The sequence below is a fragment of the Equus przewalskii genome, chromosome 9 (genome assembly GCF_037783145.1).
Source record: "Equus przewalskii isolate Varuska chromosome 9, EquPr2, whole genome shotgun sequence".
Taxonomy (NCBI): Eukaryota; Metazoa; Chordata; class Mammalia; order Perissodactyla; family Equidae; genus Equus; species Equus przewalskii.
The window spans coordinates 31006334-31019596 of NC_091839.1; the positions used below are offsets into that span (position 1 = coordinate 31006334).

The window sequence follows — 13263 nt, forward strand, 5'->3', positions numbered from 1 at the left end:
GGAACCCTCTAGTACAGATTTCTCAACTTTGGAACTACTGTCATTTGGGGCTGGATAATCATTTGTTTGGGGGCCCTCATAGGATATTTAGCAGTATTTCTGGACTCTACCCGTAAAATGCCAGTAATATTCTCCCAACCTTTCAAGTAGTGACAATCAAAAATGCCTCTAGATATTGCCAAATGTTCCCTGGGGAACAGAATTGTCCCAGATTGAGAATCACTGTTCTAGTATTATTAAATAATTAAAAGGTAAAATAAATTTTAAGTATCAGTGAAAAAATATTAAATAAAACCAAGTATGGAAAAATGGATAAGAGGCTAAAATATATGTGTAATTCTAACTCTAGTAGTTCAAAACTGTTTTTCTAAAAGAAACACTATTAAATGTAATTTGACTGCATATTTCGTGGGAGCATTTTAAGAAGAATATTATTTTAATCACTCGAAACTGTTTTTTTTTTAAAAAAAATTCAGCATACAATTAAATATACCTTCAATGTTGATTCAATGAGTTAATACATGTAAACTCCATAGATAGTGTCTGGTACATAATAATCAATACATAATAGTTTGAAAATATTCAAGCTTCCAGTAAACATGTTTTTGTATACTCTTTTTAATAATACATGAGCTAGCAAAGAATTTTATTTCTTGCTGTTTACTATAATATCTGGTTTGTATTTCAGAGGCACATATAATATTGGATAAGCACTTAAGATATATTTGTGCATAAATTAATTGAATAAATGTGTAAATAAATGAATGGATACCTTTTATTTTTATGAGTATACCAATAGACATGTACCAAATCTTTACCGTGTGCAAAGTATAATAATAGGTTTTAGGTTTGTAAAATATGTGAGATAATGCTCACCTGAGAAACTGAAAAGGAAGATAATGTCTCTAATGAGACTGAAACTTTAAGTCGAGAGGTTGGACAATAGAATATTTGTAGCATGGATTCAATACTATTCCCAGCATTTGAAAAGAAATGTGTTCAGAAAAGAGTAGCAAATTTTCTAGCAGGAATGAAAAGAAGGAGAGATTTTGGAAATTTAATACTTGTCAATTAAGAAAGAACATTTCCCAACAGAGCTTATTAACACTTGGGCTCTCTAGAATGGATCAAATAAATGGTATGGCCTTCATATTGTTATATTCTCTAAGTTTAGTATGGTGATGCTCAGTATGGAGAAGAAATTAAGATTTTAACTATGCCATGGACAACTGAGAGTTTCAAGATACCCATAATTAAGTCTAGAGAGAAAGATACGTATCTAAAACACTTATGAGTTTGGTAATAGCACATAGAGTTGACTAGACTTGAACAGATAAGAATAACTTTCTAAAAGAGTTAAAGACAGTGTATGGATTATGACATCAATATCAACAGCTTGAATTAAAAAGGAGTAGGCCTATTAAATACTTAACCTGGACCTTGGGACCTCAATTCTCTAGAAGCAGGAACCCAACTGAGGAAGCTGCCCAGCCCCAAGGATGTAGCCATGGAGTCATGGGATAGAGTCCAGAGAATTGAAGAAGCTACCAACGGGAAGTAGACTAAAGCTTAGCGAAGAATTTCCCTCCCACCCGCTGCCCAGGGTAAGGGCTCTTCACAATGCCTGCTCAGTGAGATTTCAGGATAGCTAACTGTCTGTAGCAGTAGAACGGGAGTGTTTTATCACCGTTATCTTTTTCTGATTCACTACTTATATAGTGTTTATCAGGGGCATATATCTTTTCTTTTTTCTGATTTTCAAGCCATCTTGGACTTGATACAAATGATTTCAAAGTACGAGACTTTGAGGCTAATTAAAAATTGGGTGGGGCGTGTGGGTTTTCTTCCTCTTTGGGGAGGTAAGCTTATATTGCATGTGGAAAAGATAGGGATCTGGATATTTATAACTCAAAGGGCAGGCTGTAGTTGTCATTGGGGCTATTCACAGATGCTGAGTAATCTTATTCCAGACACATGGTAGGTTAGGACTTGCTGCCACTTGAAGTAAGATGTTGCCTTGTGGCTTCCTTTGGCCAATAAAACATGAATGGACATGCTATGTGTCACTTCCAGGCAGAAGTAGTACATACCAGAACACGTCCTGCTATATTCTCTTGCACGTCATTCTGTGATCACGGAAGCTTTTGTCAAGATGCTGCTGCCTCCATCAACCTTGCCAACCACACGAGGTATGTAGCATGGGCAAGAAATGTTTTCCTATTTCAAATCACTGAGAGTTTTCTGGTTGTTTGTTTTCATAGCATAACTCAATCTGTCCTGATTGATACCTCTATGAATCCTTTTAAGACTTGTGAAGAAGACATTGGATCTTTCTACAAAATTATAAAAGAAAAACAAACCACTGTTTGCAATGTAACAACCATTAATTAGGATATAAATAAAAACTATATTTTTCTTTCATATTTTTCAGTTACTTCCATTCTAATTTCCTTTCAGGATTGTTTCTAATGATAAGTGAATTACAAACATTTTTGTCAATATTTTTAAAGAATGAGGAAACTTGAAACAATATAGAATCTGACTTTCTTCCAAATCACACAAAATATAATTCCATAATGCATTAATAATAATTATTGAAAATAATTTTAGAACATTAAGGCCACTTTTTTTTACTGGTTCTCTTTCATCTCATTAGGCATATTGAATCTTTATTCTATTGTATAACTGGAGAATTAACCCAATCCTCTTCCCCATTTCCAAACACTCACCAACTCAGTAGAAACCTGTCAGTTAGCTCCCTCCTCCTTTTCTGCCAGAAGTACAGAAATAATTGTGCCAGAACCATGTGGACAAATTGTAGTGCCCAAGAGGCTTAGCTCCTGGGTGTTATACAGAAAGTTAAGGGCTTTTAAAACATGAATTTCCTAGTGGTTTTATTATTCCATTGACTTCAGTAAAATGATAGGGAATGCTACTTTATCAAATATGGTTCACGATACAATTGATATTTGCTTTCTTTTCAAAAAAATTTGTCAAGAATTCAAGAATGTGCTGCCACATTAATTATATCTTAAAAACTATTTCAGCAAAAGTTTGTGGAGAGGGTAGTGAATTCAATCAGGAAACTGATTATAAATAGAAATATTATTATTATTATTCTCTTTCTCTAATATGTCTCTAATATGTCTGACTACAAAGAATGCTGTCCTTTCAATACGTCTATAAAATGCTATTTTCTTTAAATCGTCTAATTAAAAAGAAATTGATACAGCTGAATTCTGGAAATAAGTGTGGGAATAAAACTCTAGTGATACCATTCCAAAAAATGCAATCTATAACTTTAGCATTAAATTAAAAGGGCGCGATGCCCTTTTATTTATAGAATAGATTAAGACTTAAGCAAAGGCTTCCTTTTGAGCTATGGAGGATTATTTTACAAAATGTCTGTGAGGACATTGACAGAGAGACATCGAGGGAACCGTGAGTGGAAAGTTAGTCAACGGAACACATCTAGAAAGGCCTCAGGAGCCAATCCCTCGTTGATTCTCACGCTTGCCCACATTTAAAATTTAGACAGTCACATTTTATGGCTAAAATTTTAAATAACATTTTAAATTAACTTCCTAAATATATGCTTGCTGTATACATTTTAAGCTAAATGGTTTCTTTTGTAAGTTTATGATACCTTTTTGTTTTCCTTCAAGCTACATTTTCCTTCACAATTCTGAGGGCTGGGTTTCTGAGCCTCCAGTTTCCTTAGGTTTTATCATAAGTTCAACCAAAATCAGACATTCCACAGATGTCAAGGGACTTGCTCTGCTTATAAAGCCTTTCTTTTTCTGTCTGGTAAACACCTAGTTATTCTTCAAGACTATTTATATCCCAACTCAATAAAACCTTTCATAACCTCATAACCCACTCAGGCAGTTATTTGATTGTTCGTCTGTAATCCCATGATGTTTTGTTCACAATACTTTTATAACTTCACATGCTATTGCATTTCAGCTATTCAGATGTTTCTTACACTGTGAGAACTTTGAGGTAATTACTGAGTCTTTCTATTCTATGATTTGAGTACCTAAAATAGCAGCAGCTACATGATAGGATTTGATTCATGTTTGTTAAATGAATGGACGATTCTATAATAGATATTTTGGGTGTATAAAAGACTAGTAATCATTTTCAACATCCTTCTTCCCCCCTGCCTTTAGTAATAGACATCAATCCTTGAGTTTCAGCTGGGCAGATGACTGCTCAGTTAGAAACAAATTTCCCCATAACCCTGGGTGAAGTACGTGAATAAGTTCTTACCAATGGCACATGAGCACAAGAGATGCATGCAACTGGTGTGCCTTTTCCACAGAAAGAAATTATATATCTTCTGCTTATTCTCATTAGCTTATCCACAGACTAGGTATCAAAAGTGGTGCTGATGAGGCAGCTTTGGCCTGCAGACAAGGATCACAACCTGAAGGATGGAGGAGCAACACATCAGGAATAAACTGGATACCTAGAAGACCTCATGAAACAAAGGCACCTGTCCACAATGTGCTGTCCACTTCCTCTCAGACTGTGAGGAAAGAGAGAAATGAACTTCTCTACTATGTGAGACATCACATTTGGAATCTCTTTGTTACAGAAGCTTAGCCTATATCCTATATTCTATGCAATACAGGTGTCTGTGTGCAGGCAGTTAGTCCCATGGCAGTTACCTTGGGCAAGTTTCAGACCTGACGGATATTGTCACATCCTCTCTGTAGCTGCAGTGGCTCTCACTGGCACGCAATGAGCTGCAGTACCAGCAAGCCCAGCCAATATCTGTTGGTAGTACAACAGCAAACAGCAGTAGCAACTCTGGACACTTCAACATCCAGGATCAGCAGCTCTCACAGGGTTTTTGAAGTCTGTTCCTCTGTCACCAGATAGCTGTTATCCTCTCAGCATCCAAATGACTGTATCTAGTGGTGTGTTAAAAATGTTTAAATAGCTCTCTTTCAAAACAAAAAAGTCCAGTTTGCTGATTTACACATTTAAATATGTAAATACTCCCAGCATTGTCAATTTCATGCTAGCAATATAACATCACTAAAAGTGGAGTATGTGAAGCCGAGAAGAGTTGCACACACTTGGCTTTTGTGATCACGTAAGAGCTGTCTCCAACACACCACAGATTTGACAGTTCAGTTATCGATTGTGGCATAACAAACCATCCAAACTTACCAGCTTAAAGCAAAAAATCATTATTTGCTTACAATTCTGGACAGCAATTTTGTCTGGGATCACTGGGTGGCTGTTTTCTCCTGGGACAACTCCTGTGGTTGTAGGCAACTGGCATCTCAAATTGGGACTGGAGGGACAAGGATGGCCTCACTCTTATGTCTGGCATTTGGTACTTACTGTAGGCTGGGATGCCTTGAATGTCCTCTCGTGGACTCACATACTGTAGTAGGCTAGTGTAGGTCTTTACTTGGTGGTTCCAGGGAATATTTCCAAAAGGGTAATAGAAGCAACTTAAATGCCTATTGAGACCTTGCTCTGAAGTCCCATGATATTCCTCTCCTTGCATTCTATTAGTCAGCCAAGGTAAGCCACAAGGTCAGTGCAATAAACCATTTTGACTAGACAAGAAACCATTCATTGTTAACATTTTCCCTTGCATCTATAAGCCCAATTAATACTTAAAAACATAGCCACACCATCTCATACACACTAGGATGGCTACTATAAATTAAAAACAAACAAACACAACAAAAAATAACAAGTGTTGTGAAACCTGGTAGACTGTTGGTGGGAATTTAAAATTGTGCAGTTGCTATGGAAGGCAATACAGCAGTTCCTCAAAAAGTTAAGCATAGGTTTACCATATGATCCAGCAACTCAACTTTTGGGTATATACCCACAAAAAGTGAAAGTAGGAACTCAAAGAGATATTTGTACATCCATGTTCATAGAAGCATTGTTCACAATAGCCAAAAGGTGAAAGTAAACCAAGGGTTGATGGGAAGCAACCCATCAACAGATGAATGGAGAAGCAAAGTATAGTGTATATATACAATGAAATATCATCCAGCCTTAAAAAAGGAAGGGAATTTGGACACATACTACAACATGAATGAAACTTTATGTTAAGTGAAATAAGCCCATCACAAAAAGACAAATACTATTTGATTCCACTTACACGAGGTAGCTAGAGTAGTCAACTTCTTAGAGATTGAACATTTACTGGGGGCTGGAATGAGGAGCTGTTGTTTATTAGGCACAGAGTTTTTTAGTTTTACTAGATGAGAATTCTGGAGATTAGTTGTGCAACAATGTGAATGTACTTAGCACTACTGAACACGGTTAAGATGGTAAGTTTTATGTTATGTGTATTTTGCCACATTAAAAGAAAACCACACAGCCACAAATTCTTTGACACCCATTGACGGGTAGACTTTCTGTCTGCTCCCCTTGAATCTAGGTGGGCTTTTGACTCACTTAAAACCAATAGAATGAGGCAGAAGGATGCGGCATGAATTGTGATACTATGTTGGAGAAGGCAATATAACTCCTTCGTTGTTCACTAGGACTCTTGCTTGTGGAGCTCTGAGTTGCCATATAAGAAGTCTGATTACCTTATGGCCACAATGCATGATGAGAAAGCCAGGAAACATGGAGAAGCAATGAGTAAGTGCTATTAATAGCCCCAGCTTAAGTCTCAGAAAACATTAGCATCCATTGACAAACGTAAGTGAAGATGCTTCCAGATGATTCTAGTCCCCCCAACCCCTAGCCTGTTGAGTCATCACAGGTGAAGCCCCAGACATCACAAAATGAAGGCAAACCATTCTCACAAAGCCTGGCCTGAAGTCCTGACTCACAGATTCACTGAGCTTGATGAAATGTTTGTTTTAAGCCTCTAAGTTTTCTTTTTCATAGCAGCTTTATTGAGATATAATTCACATACCATAAAACTTATTCATTAAATTGCATAATTCAGGGATTTTTATTATACTCACAGTGTTGCACAACCATTAACTTTCTCTAATTTTAGAACATTTCATCACCCCCCAAAAAAACCCCATACCCATTAGCAGTCACTCTCTATGCCTGACCCCAACCCTACTCTATGAATTTGCCTATTCTGAAAACTTCATATAAATAGAATCATATATGTGGCCTTTTGTATCTGGCTTCTTATACTTAGAATGAGGGTCTCACAGTTCATCCATGATGTAGCATGTATCAGTATTTCATTCCTTTGCATGACTGAATGCTATTCCATTTGATGAATATACCACAATTTGTTTATCTAGTCATCAGTTGATGGACATTTTGGTTGTTTTCACTTTTGGGCTATTATGAATAATGATGCTATGAATGTTCATGTACAAGTTTTTGCATGGACGTATGTTTTCAATTCTCTTAGATAGATACCCATGAGTAAAACTGCAGGGTCATATGGAAACTATGTTTAGCATTTTGAGGAACTACCAAAATGTTTCCAAAGTGGCTTCCTCATTTTACAATCCCACCAGTAATGTATGTGGGTTTCGTTTTGTCGGCATACTTGTTATCACCTGTTTTTATCTGTCTTATTTTAGCTATCTGAGTGAGTGAAAAGTAGCATGTCATTGTGGTTTTGATTTGCATTTTCCTAATGACTAATGAAGTTGAACATCTTTTCATGTGCTTATTGGTAATTTGCATATCTTCTTTGGAGAAATGTTTATTCAAATGCTTTGCCCATTTTTTAATTGGGCTATTTATTTTTTTGTAAGAGTTCTTCAGATGTCCTGGACAAAATCTCCTGTTAAGCTATATGATTTGCAAATATTTTCTCCCATTGGGTGGGTGGTCTTTTCACTTTCTTGATGGTCTCCTTTGAAGTACACAGTGCAAGGTTGCTTCCCTTGATATTTCCTCTTAAACTGTGTTGATATGCGCACTGCTAGTAGGCCATAGGGTCAGAGAAATAATTAGCTTAGCAAAAGTAATTTTGATTCTGAACAACTTCTTCTGGAGGGAACAATTTTCTTTATCTTTTTCCCAAAATGGTAAAATTATATCCTCATTAACACTACATCTAAACTATTGGCTTTGATAAATTAAAGAGGAATATAAAATACCAAAGCCTTTGCTTTTCTATCTTCTGAAAAACTGCCATGGTGAGGATTTGGGGTAAATATATTTCACCTAATGGATGGTAAATTTCTATGTGATTCCATAATAGTATAATGTGAAACTTCATAAACTTTATAAAACAAGGCTTTAGAAGATATTTTAGATAAACATGCCCCAGACTGGGCGGAAAAAAGGAGGTGGATTAATTAGTCTCTTCGATGTTTTTTTTTATGATAAGTGGCATGTGCTTAGCAGATCAGTCTGTTTAAAGAAGTTTCTCATATCAGGACAGAGGACATTCAAATAAACAAATCAGACATTCCGTAAAAGATAAGCTTATAATACTTGTTGCTTCATGATAAACAATAAATAAATGAATAATTTCATTTTTTATAAAAATTTTCATTACTATGTTAATTTGAGCATTCATAAAATTTGGAATGCTGCATCTTTGTCATGATTCAAATTGCCAAATGAGAAGCCAGCTACAGTCTCCTACATAATTTTCCAATTTATCTAAAGGCCATATAATTTGGCTTTATTTTGGCATTAAAATTTAACAACTCTCACTTTTACTGGTAATTCATTCTTGCTCAAAAACAATGAGATAAACATAATATGTTATAATCCTGATGAAACTTCAGATCTATCTATTAGTATTTTATAATCTAATAGTAATACTATTTCAAGTAGAGAAGCAAAATCTAAAGTTTTCCACTTGCTGCAGGAATCTAGGAAACTTAAAAAAAAATCTAATGAGGTTAATTGCTTAAAAAGTATCAGTAATGAAAGAGGCACTTTTAATTCTACCTATATCCAATATATAGCAACTGTTGACAGGTGAATTAATAACTCACCCAATATCTAACCAAGGCCAAGTGTACTTCAGGTATTTCCCTACTGCTCTCTGATCGATTAGGAGACAGGGTTAAGTAACACTTTGTGAGTAACAGTTCCTTAATACTACCTGTCACGTGGAATGCAATAGCAGCAGATGTGATCAATAATTCTGATAACCTCAAGAAAATTCTCTTTCTCAAGAATTCTATTGGGAATGTATTTTTCTTTATACAGATAATGAACATGATAATAGATCAAAGTTTTATTTCACTTGAGTTGAATAAACAGGATCAGCTCAATCAAACGTCTTCAATCAAACTTTAAGATAACATTTTTACTAATTAATTGAAACAGCTTTATCAAATGGACAATTGTAAAACTTGTGTAATATAAGAAAATGTTCCTTTTGTATCAAGAACAGGTCACTTACTAAATGGTCTCATAAACTATAATCAAAGTGAAATGAAAAGTCAAGTCGAGAGGACAGGTTTCCAAGTGCGCTTAGTTGGGATCAGGGAACTAAAACAGCTTTTTATTCACTAGGCTTTTCAGTTTTTGCTCTAGTGCGTGACATTGTCTATATGAATTTGGTGATATTTGCTGCTCAAATTTGGATGAAGAAAGTATATGCTATAATCAATTTAATAAAAATATGTCTGCAGATCTTTTTTAGCAAAAATTATAATCTCTGAATTAAATATCTAGGGTAATTTGAAGTGAAATTCAAAGAATATACTTTTCATGAGTTGACAATGTCTACATGCCAGGCAGTGGACAGTTCGCTAAAGATGGTTACCTCTTTGGACCCCTGAGGTGGTCAGGGAAAGTCCTCTATTTGTTACTTAGGAGCATTGTTATTTTTAAACCACTCTCCCCCCTGCCCGGCTTCCTCCTGCCCTTGCCCTCTCTCTCCCGGCAAAGTCAGATTGCTTGCTTGTCTTATGATTATTTCTGTAAGGTCAACTACCCCTGAGGTTGCCTCTGGGTGTTTTATTTTCACCCCTTCCTCAGCTGCTGTCTGAACTCGCATATTACACAGTGCAAATATATACAAATGAGGAGTTCTGCACTCATAAAATAAATACATAAATAAATAGAAACTGTGAAAATAGTAGTCCAACATGCAGAGGATTAAGCAGCAAATGGTGGTGGATATTCAGAAAACATTTTGAACTGAGATGCTGTTTCCAATTGATTGTAAGTTAACCTTTGAGAAGCTGAATTTGTAACATAGTTTAATGATTAGATAGAACTTTAGAATGAAATGAGACAGATAAGATTTATCTGGAAAGAGAAAACTCAGGTGGATAGGATGAGATGGCACACACAGTAAAACAGAGGTAGGACTCTCAGCACATAGGGGTGATTGTTTCTTATTCAGCCGAGGTGGCATGGGGTAGAGAATCTCAACCATGCCTGCACAGTGGGCTCATCTGGAGAGCTTTGAAAATGCAGTGTCTAGATCCCTTGCAGACATTCTAATTCAGCTAAGCTGGAGTGAATTTTAGGTACCCAATCTGCGGCATGCATTTACTTTTGTGATTATCTAAATCTGTTAGATAAATAAGTACGTGGTTTGTAAGGCATAGGCAAAACTTTTAAAGATGTTTTCAGTATAGATAAGTAGCTAGTGAGCAGAATACTTGTTAGACATAGCCAGAATTCACGGGATGTGTGAAGTGCAAGATGACCAGAAAAATAAGATGCATTAAGCATAAGATAAGTAGTTAGTATGTACCAAGAGTGACTGTATATTCATAAGACACATAGGTACTAAATATATATGAGACTAAATATATAAGAGAAACTTAGTCATGAAGTCTCAATTTGGCCACACATTGGTGACACTCATTTTGCTTCACATGTCCTCCATACATAGAACACAAATATAATCCACGGCAGTTTGCAGGCTAATTGGCAAGGGACAGCTGCAGCCAGGAGTAGTTGTCCTCATGTCTATTCAAAAGAGCCAGACCAAGTCCCCTTCCATCTGTAGACCCAATTGTTCAAAATTTAATTCTGGTCCTCAGAATCACACCATCAGCAGGTAAGGCTGATGTGGCAGAGAGAGATAGCACCTATGAACAATGGTTCCTCCAGGATTCAGGCAGTGAGTCCTTCCTGCTTGTATGCTATCCTACATGTATTAACTCACTCATATCTTTCCCCTTGCTTCTCACTGTATGCTTTAAAATTGACTTAATAACAATGTCACTTGAGTGTTTTAATTTCGTCTGTGGACCTTTCCATTCTGTGACCTCTGAAATAACTTACTCGATAGCCCACATGGAGGCCACCATTGCAACAATATAATTTCCTGTACAACATAACCAGTATTTGTTAAACATCCCCCAAGTGGTTTTAATACACATCTGGGTTTGAGAACTGCTGGGATAGAGAATTGGAAGATCTGAAAGAAAGTACAGATGACTGAGGATGACTTTGTATGTGAGGTTAAGAGATTTATATTCTATTATATAGGACTTCTGGAGTCCATGAAATACAAAGGTACCATTATAAAATTGTGCGTCTTAAAAATTGACTTGACAGTGGTATGCATTTGAAACTGGATGAGGAGAGAAGACTAGAAACTTAGCAACAAATTAGAATAGTCGACAAAGAACATCATAATGAAACGAGTGTGGCATAGGAGGACAGGATCTGGATAAAAGGAAGCGGATATATGAGCGACTGGATGCATCTTGATATCCATTCACTTGCCAGCTCATATTATGAAGCTAGTATAAACTGGATATAAAAAACAGAAAAAAGTCATCAAAAAATAAGACTACTGACCAATATCTCTTATTAAATGAATTTAAAGATGTTTAACAAAATATTAGCAAAAACAATCTACCAACACATAAAAAGACTATACCTTGTACAAGTGTGGTTTACGCCAGGAATGCTAGATGAATCTAACTTTAGAGATTTCCCCAGTGTTCCACTCCACCCTCAGCTCTCCGCAGCCCCTGCATATCTGGGGGAGTGATCAACTATGCGTTTGCCCAGGCCTGCTCCAGTTTTAGCTGTCCTACTTCCCAGAAACCCTCCCCAGGAACAGAAAGTTCTGGTTTATTGATGACAGAGGCAGAAAGTTCGGGGAAATGTGCTAAACTCATACTGAAGCCCTTAGAATAGTGACTGAAAGAAACCCTCTTTTTAGCGTCAAATGAATACAAGATAGTCCATCTTCTGTGGTAGTATTTTCCCTTTCCACTGATCTATTATTGCATTTCTCTGACTGATGTAAGTGTGGAATTTAATAATCAAGAGTGTTAACAGTTTACCTTTGACTTTACCTACAGATTAACGGTTACGCTTTGCATAAAGATAGTGCTATGTTAGTGTTTCACATTGTGAATATTTTGACCATGTTTTCTAACAGTTAAGATTTTGAAACAATTGCAATAGCCAAACCAGCGTGATGCAGGCATCACTGAAAAAGAAGGATAAACGATTGTGTTATTTGCATAACAGATGGAAGGAACATACAGTTGGATTAGGGAGGTAAATTACCAAAACAGAGCATACTGCAAAAGAGAATTCAGACTTTGACATGGTAGAGAAGGGGATGTGGAAGCACGCATGAAGATAGAATCTTACAAGTCCAGTATGAGGTAGGGAAGTAATTCTAAACCAAGAAGAAGTTTTTTCATCTCCCACAAAGACACCAATGCTCATTTGAAGGTAGAAGCCACTGAATTTGTTTGAGCACCACATGAACAAACACATATTACAGCACTATTCTTCTGATTGCTCTGTGAAACTCAGTAAAGGTACATTTCCTGATTCAGAGGTTGCAGCTAAAATGTCCTGTGGAAGAACAAAAGAAGAAATTTTGATAACAAATGTGCTGATTTCTTACAATGTAGAGCTGGTTCTGTAAAGTCTTAACAATGACCATACTTCTAGAATATCTCAAGTGATTCATTGAATCCCAGCAACAACAACAAAAATGCCCCTCTCAGCTCTCAGGAGGAATTTAGTGTTAGTAGTGTTCTAACACTAGTTTAGAAAAATAGAGTTTCAAAACACTTTCTTGATTTCTATGAAGATTTAAATTATATGTAAGAAAACATGAAACTAAAGAGTGTTGATATTTTGTCCAAATACAAAATAGACTTTGTCTCTCTATCTGCTTCTTTATCAGGCAGTAAAAGTTAAATTTGGGCAAATTTAATTGTCTATAAACTTCTAATCAAAGAAAATAAAAACATTTTATCTACTAAATGCTCTATACACCTAGTACACATCACTGCTAAAAAAGAGATGTAATTTACTTACCTGTGATGTTGAGCTTTTCATGAAAGTTTTTGTTTTTTTCAAAATGTACCAAAGCACTTAATGAGGTTTATT

General features: G+C 36.0%; 1 long non-coding RNA gene across 2 annotated transcripts in view; it reads right to left on the bottom strand.

The window, feature by feature from the left end:
* Nucleotides 1-417: 417 nt before the first annotated feature.
* The window catches only part of LOC139073610 (uncharacterized), a 53062-nt gene continuing 40216 nt past the window's right edge, over nucleotides 418-13263 (bottom strand). Inside the window, exons 3-4 of one of the 2 annotated variants that reach the window (XR_011522521.1) lie at nucleotides 4273-4429; nucleotides 418-2333 (exon numbers count right to left, since the gene is read on the bottom strand). This is a non-coding gene — a long non-coding RNA (uncharacterized lncRNA). The remainder of the gene's footprint in view (nucleotides 2334-4272; nucleotides 4430-13263) is intronic. The other variant, XR_011522522.1, reaches the window with a different exon arrangement.